This window comes from Ranitomeya variabilis, chromosome 2 (genome assembly GCF_051348905.1).
Source record: "Ranitomeya variabilis isolate aRanVar5 chromosome 2, aRanVar5.hap1, whole genome shotgun sequence".
In the NCBI taxonomy this organism is placed as follows: domain Eukaryota; kingdom Metazoa; phylum Chordata; class Amphibia; order Anura; family Dendrobatidae; genus Ranitomeya; species Ranitomeya variabilis.
In genome coordinates, this window is record NC_135233.1 from 422978820 (window position 1) to 423000143 (window position 21324).

Consider the following 21324-nt stretch of genomic DNA (forward strand, 5'->3'; position numbering starts at 1 on the left):
CTGTGTAGCCGGCAACGTGTCCTGCAAACGCCACACAGACACAACAGATATTAAACTGCCTCCAGTGCAGGCTTCAGCCTACAATCTGCTCCTCCAGCTGACCCTGGGCTCTAACACCGCCAGTTGGTGCCCAGAAGTGCTAGCTGCACAGAGAAAAACACCAGCCAATGTGTCAGTGGGGTTCAGTAACGCCAGCTGTGCCCCTGCTGTGTAGCCGGCATCATGTCTTCCAAACGCCACGCAGACACAACAACTCAAATTAAAGGGAACCTGTCCCCCCCAGGTGTTTGTATGTATAACAGCCACCTTGTACACCAGTAATTCTGCATTTGTACAAGTTGGCTTTGAGTTTTACTCCTCGCACACGCTGAACTAAACACTTATAATATGTTTCCCCTGATAAAGTTTAACCGTCCCGGAGATGTGACTTTCCTTCGTAATGACACGCAGCAACTCCCTAGCCAGCGTGCACCACCTCCTTAGCATTGTTTGAATCTGTCCCGGAGCCTGCGCTGTAATGTTATCCCTTGGCCATCCGCAGTTAGCGCTGCCCGTCTTCTGACACAATTTGTAGTCAGGCTGGCTGCGCCTGTGCGGACGCGCTGCCCAAGATCACACGCCTCAGTGTCTTATTTGTTCTCACTGCGGGGCTGGGATTCATGGGAATGCGCTGTGCATATCTTCGCCTCTCACTCATCTCCTTCCGCCTTCTTCAGACTGTGCGGCTTCACGGCCGTGGCATGCGATAAGGGGTCAGCTGACGCCGCACAGTCTGAAGCAGGAGTAAGGACATGAGTGACAGGCGCCGATATTTACTGCACAAGGCCATGAATCCCAGCCCTGCAGTGTAAGTAAATCAGAAGACACTGCGGGGCTGGGATTCATGGCCTTGCGCAGTAGCAGCGCATGTCCAAGGGATAACACAACATCGCAGACTACGGAACACAAAAAAACAACACTCAGGAGGCAGCACCCAGCACCAAGGTGGTATTTTGGACAGCTGTGCTGCGTCTCATTAAGAAGGAAAGTCCCTCCTCCAAGACAGCTTGACTGTATAAGGGGCTAAATTTTATACGTGTTTCATTCAGCGTGTGCAAGGAACAAAATTAAAAGAGCAATCTTTTACTTGTGCAGCATTACTGCTGCACAAGGTGGCTCTTCTAGTTTGTAACACCTGAGGGGGGTTTAAAGGTTGCCTTTCAATTTGCTCCAATTAGGCTTCGGCCTACACTCTGCTCCTCCTGCTGTCCCTGGGCTCTAACACCGCCAGTTGGTGCCCGGAAGTGCTAGCTGCACAGAGAAAAACACCCGTCAATGTGTCAGTGGGGTTCAGCAACGCCAGCTGTTCCCCTGCTGTGTAGCCGGCAACGTGTCCTGCAAACGCCACGCAGACACAACAGATATTAAACTGCCTCCAGTGCAGGCTTCGGCCTACACTCTGCTCCTCCAGCTGACCCTGGGCTCTAACACCGCCAGTTGGTGCCCGGAAGTGCTAGCTGCACAGAGAAAAACACCCGTCAATGTGTCAGTGGGGTTCAGCAACGCCAGCTGTTCCCCTGCTGTGTAGCCAGCAACGTGTCCTGCAAACGCCACGCAGATACAAAGCTGCCTCCAGTGCAGGCTTCGGCCTACACCCTGCTCCTCCTTGATTCCCTGGGCTCTAACACTGCCAGTTGGTGCCCGGGAGTGCTGGCTGCACAGAGAAAAACACCCGCCACTGTGTCAGTGGGGTTCAACAACGCCAGCTGTTCCCCTGCTGTGTAGCCGGCATCGTGTTCTGCAAACGCCACGCAGACACAACAGACCTCCAAATGCCTCCAGTGCAGGCTTCGGCCTACACTCTGCTCCCCCTGCTGACCCTTCGCTCCAACACCGCTAGTTGGGGCTCTAGGAAGACAATCGTGAATAGGTCCCCATCCTGGTTCCAGTACCGTCAGCTGGTTCCGGGTAGAGCCTTTGGCTTAGGTGCCTCCTTCTGGGTATCTGAGTTCCACCAACGTCAGGTGGTCCTTGGTAGTGCTTTCAGGCACGGGTACCTCCTGCGTAGTAACCGGGTTCCAGTAACGTCAGCTGGTCCTCGGTAGTTCCATTGGCTCTTGTACCTTTGGCTACCCATCTGGGTTCCAGTATCGTCAGCTGGTTCTCGGCAGTGTCTTTTGCTCTTGTACCTTCTGCTCCCCATCCTGGTTCCAGTACCGTCAGCTGGTTCCGGGCAGAGCCTTTGGCTTAGGTGCCTCCTTCTGGGTATCCGAGTTCTACCAACGTCAGGTGGTCCTTGGTAGTGCTTTCAGGCACGGGTACCTCCTGCTTAGTAACCGGGTTCCAGTAACGTCAGCTGGTCCTTGGTAGTTCCATTGGCTCTTGTACCTTCGGCTACCTATCCGGATTCCAGTACCGTCAGCTGGTTCTCGGCAGTGTCTTTTGCTCTTGTACCTTCTGCTCCCCATCCTGGTTCCAGTACCGTCAGCTGGTTCCGGGCAGAGCTTTTGGCTTAGGTGCCTCCTTCTGGGTATCCGAGTTCCACCAACGTCAGGTGGTCCTTGGTAGTGCTTTCTGGCACGGGTACCTCCTGCTTAGTAACCGGGTTCCAGTAACGTCAGCTGGTCCTTGGTAGTTCCATTGGCTCTTGGACCTTCGGGTAGCCATCCGAGTTCCAGTTCCATCAGCTGGTTCTCGGCATTTTCTCAGCCTTCTTGTACCTTCTGCTACATTTCCAAGTTCAAGACCCTAAAGACAACGACCCTGAAGACCACCCCTAAGATGACGACGACACCAGAGACGACAACCACTGAGATGACAACCCTGGAGACGATGACCCTGAAGACCACCCGGATGACGACGACCCCGATGACGACGACGACGACCCCGGAGATGACGACCCTGGAGACGACGACATGGAAGACCGAGAAACAGAAGAACAAGAGGCTGCAGAACAAAGAGCAGAAGAACATTAAGCATAAGAATAAACATCAGAGCAAAAGATATAATCTAAATTATAAGCAGAAGAAGACTAAGCAGTGTATGGGGGTGAGTCCGTTCCTCCTCGTGGTGCCCCTGGCAAAGCCTGCTGCTGCAGGCCAAACTGAATGAACTGAACTGAATGAACAGGAATGCCTGTCACACATAAGATTTTGATGAAGAAGAGGAATATGAAGGAGATTATGAACTTGAATATGAAGAAGAAGAGTTGAATGAGAAGAATATGAAGATTTTTAAAAAAAAGAATAATAGGAAGAAGGTGAAGAAGAAGAGGAATAAGGTGGAGAAGAAGTTGATGAAAAAGATGCTGCTGCTGAGGATGATGAAGAGGAAAGTGTGTTAGAAGTAAAAAAAAGGTGCAGAGCATGGAAGTAGAGAAACATAAATATCTGACAAAATCTAAAAAATCTAAACATAGTCAAAATCTTTGTAACTCCGAACGTCTTAAAAAATGTATAATTCCTGCTATTCCGTTTGAATGGGCTAAACCTCTATGCCTTTAATGTCCCCTCCACCTTCTCCGATACATTCTACGTTATTCTTAGTTGTTTTCCTTCATGTGGAATTAGGCTACGTAAGGAAATAAAGGGTTTATTTTACTTCCGATATTTTGCTCCCATTGACTTGCATTGGTATCGGGTATCGGTATCGGCGAGATCCGATATTTTGCCGGTATCGGCCGATCCAATCCGATACCGATACTTTCGAATATCGGAAGGTATCGCTCAACACTAGTGGTAAATTTAGGTCGATAATTTTTGCGTTTATTTGTGAAAAAAATGGAAATTTGGCGAAAATTTTGCAATTTTCGAATTTTTATTTTTTATTCTGTTAAACGAGAGAGTTATGTGGCACAAAGTAGTTAATAAATAACATTACCCACATGTCTACTTTACATCAACACAATTTTGGAAACAAATTTTTTTTGGCTAGGAAGTTAGAAGGGTTAAAATTTGACCAGCTATTTCTAATTTTTGCAACAAAATTTACAAAACCATTTTTTTAGGGACCACCTCACATTTGAAGTCAGTTTGAGGGGTCTATATGGCTGAAAATACCCAAAAGTGACACCATTCTAAAAACTGCACCCCTCAAGGTGCTCAAAACCACATTCAAAAAGTTTATTAACCCTTCAGGTGCTTCACAGTACAGAAGCAAAATGGATGGAAAAAATGAACATTTAACTTTTTAGTCACAAAAATGATCTTTCAGCAACAATTTTTTTATTTTCCCAAGGGTAAAAAGAGAAACTGGACCCCAAAAGTTATTGTACAATTTGTCCTGAGTACGCCGATATCTCATAGGGGGGGGGGACCACTGTTTGGGCGCACGACAGGGCTCGGAAGGGAAGGAGCGCCATTTGACTTTTTCAATGAAAAATTGGCTCCAATCTTTAGCGGACACCATATCGCGTTTGGAGAGCCCCTGTGTGCCTAAACATTGAAGCTCCCCCACAAATGACCCCATTTTGGAAACTAGACCCCCCAAGGAGCTTATCTAGATGCATAGTGAGCACTTTGAACCCCCAGGTGCTTCACAAATTGATCCGGAAAAATGAAAAAGTACTTTTTTTTCACAAAAAATTTCTTTTAGCCTCAATTTGTTCATTTCTACATGGGCAACCGGATAAAATGGATCCTAAAATTTATTGGGCACTTTCTCCTGAGTACACTGATACCTCAGATGTGGGGGTAAACCACTGCTCTGAATGGCTGTTTCACTTTCAACAGCCAATCAGAGCGATCATAGCCACGGGGGGTGGTGAAGCCACCCCCCCTGGGCTGAAGTACCACTCCCCCTGTTCTGCAGATCAGGTGAAATTGGAGTTAACCCTTTCACCCGATCTGCAGGGACACAATCATTCTGTGACACAGCATATGCGTCACAGGTTGGATTGGCACCAACTTTCATGACGCATATGCTGTGTCACAGGTCAGGAAGGGGTTAACTCATGTGCAGTCTGTGATCTATTAGTATGCACAAGTCTTTTTCACACGTGCTGTTGCTTAGTTCTATTCCTCCCATTCTATAGATGTAATTTTCATTTTTCTTGCCCAGATGTAGACACTTGCATTTTGCTCTGATAAATACCATTCTATTAGTCGCTGACCATTGTTCAAGCATATCTAGATCCTTCTGAATCCTTTCTCTGTCTTCTCTAGTGTTAGCTATCCCTACTAGATTTGCATCGTCTGCAAATCTGATTAGTTTACCTTCAGTTCCTTTATCTAGATCATTTATAAAAATGTTGAACAACACTGGAGCCAGGGCAGAGCTTTGTGGTACTCAACTTGAAACACTCTTCCAATTGGATGTGCAACCATTTATCACCAGTCTTTGAGTATAATCACTAAGTCAGTTATGAATCCACCTAATCGTAGTCTTGTCAATGCCATTCCTGGTCATTTTTTAAATAAGGATAGTATGAGATACTTTATCAAATACTTTACTGAAGTTGAGATATACTATATCTACTGCATTTTTTTGATCCCAGTCAGTGATTCCATCATAGAAGGGAATTAGATTAGTCTGGCATGTCTTGTTTGTTACAAAAGCATGCTGGCTCTGGTAAATTACTGTATTCTTACCCAAGTACTTATATGCATGCTGTTTAATAATTTGTTCAAAGGTCTTTCCTGGTATAGAAGTAAGGCTCACTGACCTGTAATTTCCTGGCTCCATCTTCTTTCCTTTTTTGAATATCGGGACAACACTTGCCCTTCTCCAATCTTCTGGGACTCCTCCTGTTTTATAGGATTTTTCTAAGATTCTGGCTAGTGGTTCTGCAGTTTCCTCTGCTATTTTTTTCAGTACCCTAGGATGTAATTCATCTGGGCTAGATCAGGATATTTAAATTCAGTTAAATTAGCTAAGGGTTCCCTTGACATCTGTTTTAATATAGATAGAATGGATTCTTGTATTCCTTTGATGGCACCATGAAGATCAGTTGATGTTTCATTGCTATCTTGGAGAACACAGATACAAAACAGGAATTTAAAGGTTTGTCCTCTCAACATCATTTTTGACCACTTCACCCTTTTCATCCTGTAAAAATCCTATAGCATCTTTGACATTTATTGTGCTTTTGACATAACCCCCAAATCCTTTCTTACTGCTTTTGGTCTCCCTTGCAAGCCTCACTTCATTACTGGCTTTAGCTCTTCTAACACTTGCCCTGTATTCCCTGCAGACAGCATTATATTCTTCTTTAGATATGACCCCTCTTTTCATTTAACAGACATTTCCTTTTTAACAAGTGATTAAGTTCTGTGTCCCTAACGCTAAGGGCACCATAGCTCATCCTGTTTCCCGGATTACTTCTGAAGGCAAAGATGGCGGGACCATGTACCTTGTTTTATCTCCTGACTCCACCCTCAGTCTTTAACCTCCCCCACCCAGGGAAGAGGGGAGTTGTAGTGTAACTGTAATATACCAACCAAACTAACAAGGTAATACAAACAGGGATAAAGAAACATACCAATCATAGAAATATACTCACAAAAACAACAGAGGTAAACACCGGGGAGTGGAGGATTGGGTAAAACCAAAGTAGGAGAAGGAGAGGATTAGCACACAAACTAAACCACGCAATATTCTCAGATAGTTCACCAAACGAATAATCAAGCAACAAACCATCTCCTAGCCATGCAGCATAAGCTGACTCTGAGAATAAGTGCTAGCCACGGCCCAGATTATATAGGAGATGGGAGTGGCTAACAGTGAACAGCTGAGAGCCTTAATGCAGGAAAGCTTCCAAGATCTCTCATCTGAGCAGATTAACCCCTGCACTGTTAAAAAAACCCTGCACTGTTTAATATGAAGGTGAAGTGCTTCTAATCAGTGCAGGAGTAGGAGAAATCAGACACTGTGGTCTTCTGGCTCCTCTATGTCACAGTAAACCTGTGACACATGCCTTTTGTGCTGAGCTTAGCTGGCTTTTGAGTCTTGATACCCTGCTGAGCTAGGTGTCCTGTTAAATATGCACAAACGAAGGGGTTTTTATAATCCCATGCCAAATAGGATATTATTATTATTTATGTATATAGCACCATTGATTCCATGGTGCTGTACACGAGGAGGGGTTACATACAAATTACAGATATCACTTAGGCTAGGTTCACATTGCGTTAATGGGTGATCGCTAACGGACAGGGTTGCACGGCGAAAATGTCGCAATTAACGCCGTGCAACGGGTCCGTTAGCGCACCCATTGACAGCAATGTTAATTTCGCCAGCAGCGCATCACTAGCGCGTGCCTTTTTCGGCTCGCGCTAGTGATGTGCTGTTCTTCTGTGACGCGCCTCGGACGCTGCTTGCAGCGTCCGCGGCGCGCCCGAGGTCCGTTCCCCGCTCTCGCAGATCGGGGATCTGCGAGAGCGGGGACGTTAACGCGACCACCAAACGCGATCCATAAAAATACATTGCGTTAGCGCAATCCGCTAGCGCTAGCGCTAAACGGATTGCCCTAACGCAATGTGAACCTAGCCTTACAGTAAACTAACAATTACAGACTGATACAGAGGGGCGAGGACCCTGCAGTTGTGGGCTTACATTCTACAGGATAGTGGGGAAGGACACAATAGGTTGAGGGTTGCAGCAGCTCTGGTGTTGGTGAGGCGGTAGCTCCGGTGTTGGTGAGGAGGTATCTCCGGTAGTGATGAGGAGGCAGCAGGGTCAGTGCAGGATGTAGGCTTTCCTGAAGAGATGGGTTTTCAGGTTCCGTCTGAAGGATCCAAATGTGGTTGATAGTCGGACATGTTGGGGCAAAGAATTCCAGAGGATGGGGGATATTCGGGAGAAGTCTTGGAGGCGGTTGGGTGAGGAGCGAATAAGTGTGGAGGAGAGAAGGAAGTCTTGGGAGGACCAGAGTTTTTGTGAGGGAAGATATCGGGAGAATAATTCAGAGATATATGGAGTAGACAGGTTATGGACGGCTTTGTAGGTCAGTATTAGTAATTTGAACTGGATACGCTGAGGGAGTGGGAGCCAGTGAAGAGACTTGCAGAGGGGGGAAGAGGAGGAGTAGCGAGGAGAGAGGATACAAATGATTGACATGAAATTATATCTCTAATATTCTTCACAGCCCTGAAAAGGACTGTTGTTTTAATGCTGAAGCAGTACAGAAGTACCCCTATAGCAATATTATTAAACCATAACTATATCACTGCTATAATCTGCACTCTCCCTCCTATAACAACTCTCCCTGAAATTCTTAGAGAATACAGTGCCGAGCATTGAGTCACTAGGTCTTATTTAAAACCCCATGATGCTATGTAGCCTGCCAATCATAGTAATGCCAGTAGCCAACACGACTACGGAATTATTGTGCATGGGAAGAGCAATCCTCGCATGTTAATTGGCTGTCTAACAGGTGTCAAATATGTGGGGTGGGGAGCCGAGCATAGTACTTGAGCACCTATGGTACTTGATTGAGTACAAAGTGTGCCCAAGCACTCCAATGCTTGATTGAGTATCAAGTAGTAGTGAGCATGCTCGATCATCACTAGTGGTGGCTATCAGTACTCTCATCAGCCCCTGCGTGACGTAATCTCTGAATACTGATGGGTTTCCATTCTCAGCTGAGGGTCCACAAAAGGCCCCTTTTAAAACCCCTAAAGAGATTAATTAAAAGTGTAAAAAAAAACATTGAAATGTATTTGTTAGAAATATAAACAGTTTACTTTTTCTCCAAAACATAAACAGCAAAACATAAAAAGTAAAACAAATTATATAGTGCATAATTGCTTCAACTAATAAAACCTAAAAATAATTACTCGATATGGTGAATATAGAAACAGGAGAAAAAAAACCCCAAAGCACCATAATAGTCAAATTTTAGTTACTGCATTTTACCCAATAATTACTGCAATTTTCAGATTACAAGATGCACACTGTTCCCCCCAAATTTTGTATGCATATGCACCCAGGAGTGGAGAATGGAATTAAACCAAAGTAAGAGAAGAAAGGGAATTATCATACACTCATAAACCTAGCACAACCACAGATAAACCCACCAAATGCCTTTACCCAATAACCACCACCAACAACCTCCAGCCATGCATCATAAGCTAATCTGACAATGAGTGCCAGCCAGGACTCAGTTTATATAGGAGATGGGAGTGGCTAACAGTGCACAGCTGAGTGCCTTAGCTCCAGGAGCCCTCAACAGAGCAGATTAACCACTGCACTGCCCAGAGAAATTTACACCGCTTAAAGGTACAGATTAGGATAATTGTGGTAAATTTCTGCACTGATGAATCACTAGAATTCCAGAATTATCAGTACATGTGGCTTTATTATTCTATGCTTTTCAGAGTTCAAGACTCCTTCACCAGAAAACACCACAGGAACAACATGTATCCCAATCTGTATCTGTATCTAACGGCTGGTCCTTCCTAGAATCGAGGATCTGCTGCAGCGAATCCTTTCAATGCTTCAACTCAGCTACATCTGGTGAGTGCAATCCTATGGATTAACCTTTTAACCTTCTCAGATAAGACACTATTTGCGCTCTTTCCTTCAACAGTTTTCACCGTTTAAAGGTAAAATACTTCTAATCCATGCAGGAGTAGGAGAAATCAGAAGCTTACCAAATTCAGATAGAGGTAAGTAGGCAACCCAATCCTCCTGATTCCCAGTAACAAAACACCTAAGATAAGTTTCAAGATTCTGGTTCACCCATTCAGTTTGCCCATTAGACTGTGGGTGAAGTGCAGAACAGAACGACAGATGGATCCCTTAATGAGTGCAAAATGCCCTTCAAAATTTGGAAATAAATTGCATCCCTCAGGCAGACACAATATCGGTAGGGATCTCATGTAATTTTACTATCTCACTTATAAAAATTTGTGCCAAGGTCTTGGCGATAGGTAAAAGAGGGTAGTGCAATAAAATGACTCTATTGTCAGGTGTCCCGGGACCAGGGGCTCCTTCCCTGTCCCTAACGCTAGGGCCGCCCTAGCTCGTCCTGTTTCCCGGGTTACTTCTGATGGTGAAGATCCCGGGGCCACATACCTTGCCTTAGCTCCTGAATCTGCCCTCATTCTGTACCCTTCCGAGACACAGGGAGGAGGGGAGTAGTAATGTACGGTAATACACCAACCAGGCTAACAAGGTAATATAACTAGGGGTAACAAAAAATACAAAACATAGAAATACACACTGTGAGGCAGTGACCCCTGTTACAGCTGTTTGTGACGCGCCCACAGGGCAGTAGGGTACTCGGTACCTGGTCCAGTCACTAAACGGGTGATGTCACGGTGGCTGCGACCCGGTCCATGGCCCTGGGCATCAATGTTAAGGGGGTTAAATGTTCAAAGTTTGTTGTGACGCCACCTGTGGAGTTCGGTCAGCAATGGGACCAATGCTGCATTTAAGGGGTTCCCTGGTTTACTTGTGGGTGACAGGCCACAGTATAGGGCACCGGTAACAGTTCCAATAGGAGTCCGGTTAGTCCAGAGACAAGCGGGTTCCCCTGGGTAGGTCAGGTAGGAGTTTTCCACTCTGTGCTCACTGTCTCTGAAGTCCCTGCTGCCACTAAGTGTCTAAAAAAGGTCCTTTTTGTTACCCTGTCTGGAGACAGGTACCTGTATGGCAGGCAGCTTGAGCCGTGCCTACTGGGGTCCTTTCATGGTGACTCCAGGCTCCAAGGTGCTGCTGTGCCACAGGTAAATATGGGCAAAGTCCATGTAATTCTATGCCCTACGGTTTTGCTCTGTGTATTGTAGTCCACAAAAGCCTCGGGCTCCCGGTACCAGGTTTCTGCGCACTGACTTCCTGGAGGCCTTCTCGTAGCCTCCTGGAGTCCTGTATCTCCACTGTGCTCCGTCCCTGTCTGTCCTCGCACACAGACTCTCTGCACTCTCTGAACTGCAGACTGATCTTACTGGTCTCCTGGGACGAACTGTCTAACTCTGCCTGCAAACCAGAATCTTTATCCAGGGAAGCTGCCCTAAAACAGGGTTTGGAGCTCCCCCTCCTGGCCTGGATTTGGAAGGTGTTATGTGTGTCAAAACCTACCAAAGGGAATCTTACTTGTCTCCAGGCATAGCACTACCCTCCCCGAGAGGAAGGCAGCACTACTGTGGTACCCGAACTCCTGGGGTGCCACATCCCCCCCCATTAAATCCAGTACTCCTGGACTGGGAAAAGGAAATATAAACAACAGGTTAAAATACATTTTTGTAACTACATAAGAAACACATCAAAACAGGTTAAACTTTTCATCCCTTACGGGAGGCACGGTTCTTGAACGTTGCAAACTTAACAGTTAATAAAAGTACATCTGGCCTTATACCAGGGTGTCCATGTTCATAAATTAAACGGTACCGATGCAAGGGACCCATCATAAACCCCCAACGTAGGGTTGGGCGAGCTTCAAGGTATATCCTGACCAGGTGTTCATCACACCAGACGGTTTTATCTTCGGTGTGCTGAAACAAAGAAGGCAAGTGGGCAGAACCAGGGTGCACCTTGAGGGTGCCAAACTATTTACAATGAAAGTTTTTGGGTAATCACTGTCCATTACCGCAATGTCCATTTTTAACCTGTAACAGAATACATACAGACAGTTTCAAATAGGTAATACGAATTACTGCTAGTCCCTATAACGGGCTGGAATTTGACCCTTGGTGCTGTTGTGTATCCGCTTTTTGGGCTCCCCTGGTGGTTGCTGGTGGTACTGGTGACTTGTTTGCACTTTGCTGCTTCTGTTCACCTGCTTCCATCAGCGTTTGGGAGTTTCCTATTTAGCCTTGCTCTCCAGTCATTTCCTTGCCGGTCATCATTGTAACCAGAGCCTTCGGTTGCATGTTCCTGCTACTAGTCTGCTGATCAGCTAAGTGGACTTTGTCCTTTTGTTTTGTACCTTTTGTCCAGTTTGCAGTTTTTGTAATTCTCTGTACCTGGAAGCTCTTGCGGGTTGAAATTGCCACTCCTGTGTCATGAGTTGACACAGGAGTCTTAAAGTAATTTCAGGATGGTTTTTGAAAGGGTTTTCAGTTGACCGTGAAGTCCTCTTTTGTATCCTTCTGCTATCTAGTAAGTGGACCTCTCTTTGCTAAATCTACTTTCATACTGTGTATGTCTTTTCCTCTTAATTCACCGTTATTACATGTGGGGGGCTGCTATCATCTTTTGGGGTATTTCCCTAGAGGTAAGCCAGGTCTGTTTCTTCCTCTACCAGGCGTAGTTAGTCCTCCGGCTGGCGCGTGGCATATAGGAAGCCGTAGGTATGCTCCCTGGCTACTATTAGTTGTGTGGTAGATTTAGCTCACGGTCAACTCGAGTTTCCATCACCCGAGAGCTCGTTCGTTATTTATATGTTTCTTACGTTCCCTAGCCATTGGGAACCATGACAGTATGACCGGCCAGTGTTAAACTTATTGGCAGAAGAAAGGAGAGAAAAAAGAAGTCTGTAAATTTATTTTTTTTTTTTCTCTTTTTCCCCTATGCTTGCTCCATAGTTGGATCAGTTGTATTTAAGCTCTAATTACAGCCTTTGCCTTTCTCTCCTTATAATCCTTGAATGGCTCTGAGCTCACCTGTTTAAAGATGGATCCTCAGAGTTTGGCTGCAGGTTTAAATAATCTTGCTACGAAGGTTCAAAATTTACAAGATTTTGTTATACATGCTCCTATTTCTGAACCTAAAATCCCTACACCAGAGGTGTTTTCCGGAGATAGATCTCGGTTTTTGAATTTCAAATATAATTGTAAATTATTCCTTTCTCTCAGACCTCACTCCTCAGGAGATCCTGTCCAGCAGGTTAAGATTGTAATCTCTTTGCTGCGAGGTGACCCTCAAAATTGGGCATTTTCATTGGCACCAGGGGATCCTGCATTGCTCAATGTGGATGCGTTTTTCTTGGCTTTAGGGTTGCTTTATGAGGAACCTAATTTGGAGATTCAAGCTGAAAAAGCTTTGATAGCCCTATCTCAAGGGCAAGATGAAGCGGAGATATACTGCCAAAAATTTCGTAAATGGTCTGTGCTTACTCAGTGGAATGAGTGCGCCTTAGCGGCAAATTTCAGAGAGGGTCTTTCTGATGCCGTTAAAGATGTTATGGTCGGGTTCCCTGCGCCTACAGGTCTGAATGAGTCCATGACAATGGCAATTCAGATTGATCGGCGTTTGCGGGAGCGCAAACCCGTGCACCATTTGGCGGTATCTTCTGAAGAGACGCCAGAGAAAATGCAATGTGACAGAGTTATGTCCAGAAGCGAGCGGCAGAATTATAGGCGTAAAAATGGGTTATGCTTCTATTGTGGTGATTCTGCTCATGTTATATCGGCATGCTCTAAACGTACTAGGAAGGTTGACAAGTCCATTTCAATTGGCACTTTACAGTCCAAATTTATTTTGTCTGTAACCTTGATTTGTTCATTATCAGTTATTACCGTGGATGCCTATGTGGACTCTGGCGCCGCTCTGAGTCTTATGGACTGGTCCTTTGCCAGGCGCTGTGGGTTTGATTTAGAGCCTCTGGAGGTCCCTATACCTCTGAAGGGTATTGATTCTACACCTTTGGCTTGTAATAAACCACAGTTCTGGACGCAAGTGACTATGCGTATGACTCCAGACCATCAGGAGGTGATTCGCTTCCTTGTGTTGTACAATTTACATGATGTTTTGGTGCTTGGATTACCATGGTTACAGTCTCATAACCCAGTCCTTGACTGGAAAGCTATGTCTGTGTTAAGCTGGGGATGTCGGGGGGCTCATGGGGACACTCCTATGGTGTCCATTTCGTCATCTATTCCATCTGAGATTCCGGTATTTTTGTCTGATTATCGTGATATTTTTGAAGAGCCTAAGATTGGTTCACTCCCTCCTCACAGGGATTGTGATTGCGCCATAGATCTGATTCCTGGCAGTAAATTTCCAAAGGGTCGTTTGTTTAACCTATCTGTACCTGAACATGCTGCTATGCGCGAGTATATTAAGGAGTCCCTGGAAAAGGGACATATTCGTCCTTCTTCATCACCTTTAGGAGCCGGTTTTTTCTTTGTCTCTAAAAAGGATGGCTCTCTGAGGCCTTGTATTGATTATCGACTCCTGAATAAAATTACAGTCAAATATCAGTATCCATTGCCTTTGCTGACTGATTTGTTTGCTCGCATAAGGGGGGCCAAGTGGTTCTCTAAGATTGATCTTCGTGGGGCGTATAATTTGGTGCGAATTAAGCAGGGGGATGAGTGGAAAACTGCATTTAATACGCCTGAGGGCCATTTTGAGTATTTGGTAATGCCTTTCGGCCTTTCTAATGCTCCTTCGGTCTTTCAGTCCTTAATGCATGATATTTTCCGTGAATATTTGGATAAATTTTTGATTGTTTACTTGGATGATATTTTGATTTTTTCTGATGACTGGGAGTCTCATGTTCAGCAGGTCAGGAGGGTTTTTCAGGTTTTGCGGGAGAATTCTTTGTGTGTAAAGGGTTCAAAGTGTGTTTTTGGGGTTCAAAAAATTTCCTTTTTGGGGTACATTTTTTCCCCTTCTTCTATTGAGATGGACCCTGTCAAGGTTCGGGCTATTTACGACTGGACGCAGCCTACTTCTCTGAAGAGTCTCCAGAAATTCTTGGGCTTTGCTACTTTTTATCGTCGATTTATAGCTGGTTTTTCTGGCGTTGCTAAACCTCTGACGGATTTGACTAAAAAGGGTGCTGATGTTGCCAATTGGTCCCCTGCTGCTGTGGAGGCCTTTCGGGAGCTTAAGCGCCGCTTTTTGTCTGCCCCTGTGTTGCGCCAGCCTGATGTTTCTCTTCCCTTTCAGGTTGAGGTCGATGCTTCCGAGATCGGAGCGGGGGCGGTTTTGTCGCAGAAAAGTTCCGACTGCTCGGTGATGAGACCTTGTGCGTTCTTTTCGCAAAAATTTTCGGCCGCCGAGCGAAACTATGATGTTGGTAATCGGGAGCTTTTGGCCATGAAGTGGGCATTTGAGGAGTGGCGTCATTGGCTTGAGGGTGCCAGACATCAGGTGGTAGTTTTGACTGATCACAAGAATTTAATTTATTTGGAGTCTGCCAGGCGCCTGAATCCTAGACAGGCACGTTGGTCGTTGTTCTTTTCCCGGTTTAATTTTGTGGTCTCGTACTTACCGGGTTCTAGGAATGTGAAGGCAGATGCTCTTTCTTGGAGTTTTGAGCCTGACTCTCCTGGGAATTCTGAACCTGCTGGTGTCCTTAAGGATGGAGTGGTTTTGTCTGCTGTCTCTCCAGATTTGCGACGTGCTTTGCAAGAATTTCAGGTGAATAGACCTGATCGTTGTCCGTCTGGTAGACTGTTTGTTCCTGATGAGTGGACCACTAGAGTCATCTCGGAAGTTCATTCTTCTACTCTGGCAGGTCATCCGGGAATTTTTGGCACCAGAGATTTGGTGGCTAGATTCTTCTGGTGGCCTTCCTTGTCTCGAGATGTGCGTGTTTTTGTGCAGTCTTGCGATGTGTGTGCTCGGGCCAAGCCTTGTTGTTCTAGGGCTAGTGGGTTGTTGTTGCCCTTGCCTATTCCGAAGAGGCCTTGGACGCACATCTCTATGGACTTTATCTCGGACCTCCCTGTTTCTCAGAAGATGTCTGTCATCTGGGTGGTGTGTGACCGTTTTTCTAAAATGGTTCATTTGGTGCCATTGCCTAAGTTGCCTTCCTCATCTGAGTTGGTCCCTCTGTTTTTTCAAAATGTGGTTCGCTTGCATGGTATTCCGGAAAACATCGTTTCTGACAGGGGTACCCAGTTCGTGTCTAGATTTTGGCGGGCAGTCTGTGCCAGGTTGGGCATTGATTTGTCTTTTTCGTCTGCATTCCATCCTCAGACCAATGGCCAGACGGAATGAACTAATCAAACTTTGGAGACTTATTTGAGGTGTTTTGTGTCTGCGGATCAGGATGATTGGGTTGCCTTTCTGCCGTTGGCGGAGTTTGCTCTTAATAATCGGGCTAGTTCTGCCACTTTGGTTTCTCCTTTCTTTTGCAATTCAGGGTTTCATCCGCGTTTTTCATCTGGTCAGGTTGAATCTTCGGATTGTCCTGGAGTGGATGCGGTAGTGGATCGGTTGCATCAGATTTGGGGACAAGTGGTGGATAATTTGGAATTGTCCCAGGAGAGGACTCAGCAGTTTGCTAACCGCCGTCGTCGTGTTGGCCCCCACCTTCGTGTTGGGGACTTGGTGTGGTTGTCTTCCCGTTTTGTCCCTATGAGGGTTTCTTCTCCTAAATTTAAGACTCGGTTCATCGGTCCTTATAGGATTTTGGAGATTCTTAACCCTGTTTCCTTTCGTTTGGACCTCCCGGCATCTTTCGCTATCCATAATGTGTTCCATTGGTCGTTGTTGCGGAGATATGAGGTACCGGTGGTTCCTTCTACTGAACCTCCTGCTCCTGTGCTGGTGGAGGGTGAATTGGAGTACGTGGTAGAAAAGATCTTGGACTCCCGTATTTCCAGATGGAGACTTCAATATCTGGTTAAATGGAAGGGCTATGGTCAGGAAGATAATTCTTGGGTAACTGCCTCTGATGTTCATGCCTCGGATTTGGTTCGTGCCTTTCATAGGGCTCATCTAGATCTCCCTGGCGGTTCTTGTGAGGGTTCGGTGCCCCCTCCTTAAGGGGAGGGTACTGTTGTGTATCCGCTTTTTGGGCTCCCCTGGTGGTTGCTGGTGGTACTGGTGACTTGTTTGCACTTTGCTGCTTCTGTTCACCTGCTTCCATCAGCGTTTGGGAGTTTCCTATTTAGCCTTGCTCTCCAGTCATTTCCTTGCCGGTCATCATTGTAACCAGAGCCTTCGGTTGCATGTTCCTGCTACTAGTCTGCTGATCAGCTAAGTGGACTTTGTCCTTTTGTTTTGTACCTTTTGTCCAGTTTGCAGTTTTTGTAATTCTCTGTAGCTGGAAGCTCTTGCGGGCTGAAATTGCCACTCCTGTGTCATGAGTTGACACAGGAGTCTTAAAGTAATTTCAGGATGGTTTTTGAAAGGGTTTTCAGTTGACCGTGAAGTCCTCTTTTGTATCCTTCTGCTATCTAGTAAGTGGACCTCTCTTTGCTAAATCTACTTTCATACTGTGTATGTCTTTTCCTCTTAATTCACCGTTATTACATGTGGGGGGCTGCTATCATCTTTTGGGGTATTTCCCTAGAGGTAAGCCAGGTCTGTTTCTTCCTCTACCAGGCGTAGTTAGTCCTCCGGCTGGCGCGTGGCATATAGGAAGCCGTAGGTATGCTCCCTGGCTACTATTAGTTGTGTGGTAGATTTAGCTCACGGTCAACTCGAGTTTCCATCACCCGAGAGCTCGTTCGTTATTTATATGTTTCTTACGTTCCCTAGCCATTGGGAACCATGACATGGTGCTACGAGTAGACCTACGCATTTCCTGGTCTACCATGTCTGCTGTAGTGTACCCACTAGTGCATGTACTATGTGTAGGTATACTAGGTAATTGTCTGCGGCTTCTCAGATTCACCATAGGTCTGACAGTTTCACCAATAGCAGAGGGTGGATTCTCTGGTTCCACTGCTGGGGTGACATTGGCTGCTTGAACCTGCTGATATGAAGCCTCTTCTGGTTCAGGATGGTTCTGAGTCACTTCTGGTATTTCCGGCTGGGGAAAAGTTAAGACAGGTATCACTATGGCCTGATGTATTTGAGTCCAAGACTGGTGAAAATCTCCAACAGTGTGTATTTTCTTCTCTTCTTCTTCCATGGGTGGAGATGTTCCTGGGTCTGTTTCTCTGTTCCTCAATTTATCAGGGCATATTTTGAGATGGTCTCTGGATACTGTAGTCAAAATTTCTCCTCCATCGCATCTTTACTGATAAGGCAGACTTTCGTGTTGTCAAAGTTTGAAGGTAGGATAGTGTAAGGTTCTGCTTCCCACTGGTTGTCAAGTTTGTGTAGTCTCCTTTTACGTTTGACCACTTGTTCACCTGGTGACAAGGGAATTGCAGGGGCACGTTGGTTATAGTCTCTTTCTTGCTTTAGTCTTGCTTGTGACAGACTTCTCTCTAATAATCTACTATATAATTGTCTAAGGGTCACTTCCGTCTTTCTGTCTGTCTGTCCTTCTGTCTGTCACGGATATTCATTGGTCGCGGCCTCTGTCTGTCATGGAATCCAAGTCGCTGATTGGTCATGGCGAAACGCCCACGACCAATCAGCGACGCGCACAGTCCGGAAGAAAATTGCCGCTCCTTACTCCCCGCACTCAGTGCCCGGCGCCCGCATACACCCCTCCGGTCACCGCTCACACAGGGTTAATGCCGGCGGTAACGGACCGTGTTATGCCGCGGGTAACGCACTCTGCTACCGCCGCTATTAACCCTGTGTGACCAAGTTTTTACTATTGACGCAGCCTATGAAGCGTCAATAGTAAAAACATCTAATGTTAAAAATAATAATATAAAAAAATCATTATATACTCACCTTCCGCCGCCTTTCCCCCTTCTCGCGATGCTCTGGCCGGTCCATGCAAGCAGCACGTTCCGGTGGCAAGGATGGTCTGGGAGAAGGACCTGCCATGATGTCACGGTCATGTGACCGCAACGTCATCACAAGTCCTGCGCGCCTGCGCGAGAAGGACCTGCCGTGACGTCACGGTCATGTGACCGCGACACGGTCATGTGACTGCGATGTAATCACAGGTCCTGCGCACCTGCATGAGAAGGACCTGCAGGCGCGAAGAAGCTGCAGTACCATGGGACAGGCAGGGACAGCGTCAGGAGCAGGTTTCATATTCACCTGTCCACGTTCCACCCGCCAGGCACCGCTCCGTCTTCCCGTCGTCTTGCAGTGACTGTGCAGGTCAGAGGGCGCGATGACGCATTAGTGTGTGCGCCGCCCTCTGCCTGAACAGTCAGTGCGGAGAGACGGGACGCTGAGGAGCAGCGACGAGAGGTGAGTATGTGATTTTTTTTTTTTATTGCAGCAGCAGCACCAGCAGCATTACATGTGGCACAATGCTGTATGGAGCGTCTATGGGGCCATAAAGAACTGCATGGAGCATTATATGGGGCATCTATGGGGCCATAACTGCATGGAGCATTATATGGGGCATCTATGGGGCCATAATGAACTGCATGGAGCATTATATGGGACATCTATGGGGCCATAACTGCATGGAGCATTATATGGAGCATCTATGGGGCCATAACTGCATGGAGCATTATATGGGACATCTATGGGGCCATAACTGCATGGAGCATTATATGGGGCATCTATGGGGCCATAACTGCATGGAGCAATATATGGGGCCATAACTGCATGGAGCATTATATGGGGCATCTATGGGGCCATAATGAACTGCATGGAGCATTATATGGGGCATCTATGGGGCCATAATGAACTGCATGGAGCATTATATGGGGCATCTATGGGGCCATAACTGCATGGAGCATTATATGGGGCATCTATGGGGCCATAACTGCATGGAGCAATATATGGGGCATCTATGGGGCCATAATGAACTGCATGGAGCATTATATGGGACATCTATGGGGCCATAACTGCATGGAGCATTATACCATAGCTCCCAACCGTCCCTCATTGTGCGGGACTGTCCCGGTTTTTAGCCTTTGCCCCGCTGTCCAGCACGGGACGCTCTGATCCTGCAGACAGTTAAGCCGTGCCCCGGGCCCTTACCCTTCCGTATGGCTGCCTGCTTTCTGCACACAGGACCTGTGATGAGGTCACAGGAGGGGAGGAGTCAGGGGTCACATGATCGGGACCTCCGTGGATTGCAGGACTCGGCTGTGCTGGTTGCTGTATGAGGTAAGTAAGCTGCCTTGTGTGGGGTCAGGAGGTGTGTACAGTGTGGATGTAGCAGAGCCATGTGTGTATGAGTGTATGGAGCGGAGCCGTGTGTGTGCGAGGTGTATGGAGTGGAGCCATGTGTGTGCGTGGTGTATGGAGCGGAGCCGTGTGTCTGCGAGGTGTATGGAGCGGAGCCATGTGTGTATGAGGTGTATGGAGCGAGCGGAGCCATGTGTGTATGAGGTGTATGGAGCGGAGCGCGTGTATACAGAGCGGAGCCGTGTGTGTGCGAGGTGTATGGAGCGGAGCCATGTGTGTGCGAGGTGTATGCAGCGGAGCCGTGTGTGTGCGAGGTGTATGGAGCAGAGCCGTGTGTGAGGTGTATGGAGCAGAGCTGTGTGTGTGCGAGGTGTATGGAGCGGAGCCGTGTGTGTGCGAGGTGTATGGAGCGGAGCCGTGTGTGTGCGAGGTGTATGGAGCGGAGCCGTGTCTGTATGAGGTGTATGGAGCGGAGCCGTGTGTGTATGAGGTGTATGGAGCAGAGCCGTGTGTGCATGAGGTGTATGGAGCGGAGCGCGTGTGTACGGAGCGGAGCCGTGTGTGCAAAGTGTATGGAGCGCAGCCGCGTGTGTAGGAGTGGCTATGTGTGGCCATTATATGGTACGAAGTATCATGTGCGGCCAATATACAGTATGGAGCATCATGTGCGGTCATTATACAGTATGGAGCATCATGTGCGGTCATTATACAATATGGGGCATCATGTGGGGCCATTATACAGTATGGAGCATCATTTGCGGTCATTATACAGTATGGAGCATCATGTGCGGTCATTATACAGTATGGAGCATCATGTAGGGCCATTATACAGTATGGAGCATCATGTTGTTGTGAATTGACTTTTTGGCTCCCTCTTGTGGTCACTAGTGGTATGACTCTGGGATTGTCTTTCTTCAGTTTTGAACTCACCTGGGTCGTTAGTCCAGGGGTGTCGCTATATTAACTTCCTGGATCCTTAGTCCAGTGCCTGGCATCGTTGTAATCAGATCCTTCTGTTGCTCCTGTCTGCTGGTCCTGGCTCTTGCAAAATTAAGCTAAGTCTTGCTTCTTGTTTTTTTGAGTTATTTGCTTGCTTCTATTTTTGTCCAGCTTGTACTAAATGTGATTTCTGACCTTGCTGGAAGCTCTAGGGGGCTGGTGTTCTCCCCCCGGCCGTTAGTCGGTTCGGGGGTTCTTGAATATCCAGCGTGGATATTTTAATAGGGTTTTTGCTGACCATATAAGTCATCTTACTATATTCTGCTATTAGCTAGTGGGCCTCTCTTTGCTAAATACCTAGCTCATGCTTATGTTTGTCTTTTCCTCTTACCTCACCGTTATTATTTGTTGGGGGCTTGTATCCAACTTTTGGGGTCTTTTCTCTGGAGGCAAGAAAGGTCTTTCTTTCCCCTTCTAGGGTTAGTTAGTTCTCCGGCTGGCGCGAGACGTCTAGAACCAACGTAGGCACGTTCCCCGGCTGCTTCTATTTGTGGTGCTAGGATTAGATATATGGTCAGCCCAGTTACCACTGCCCTATGAGCTGTTTTTTTGTGTTTGCAGACTTGG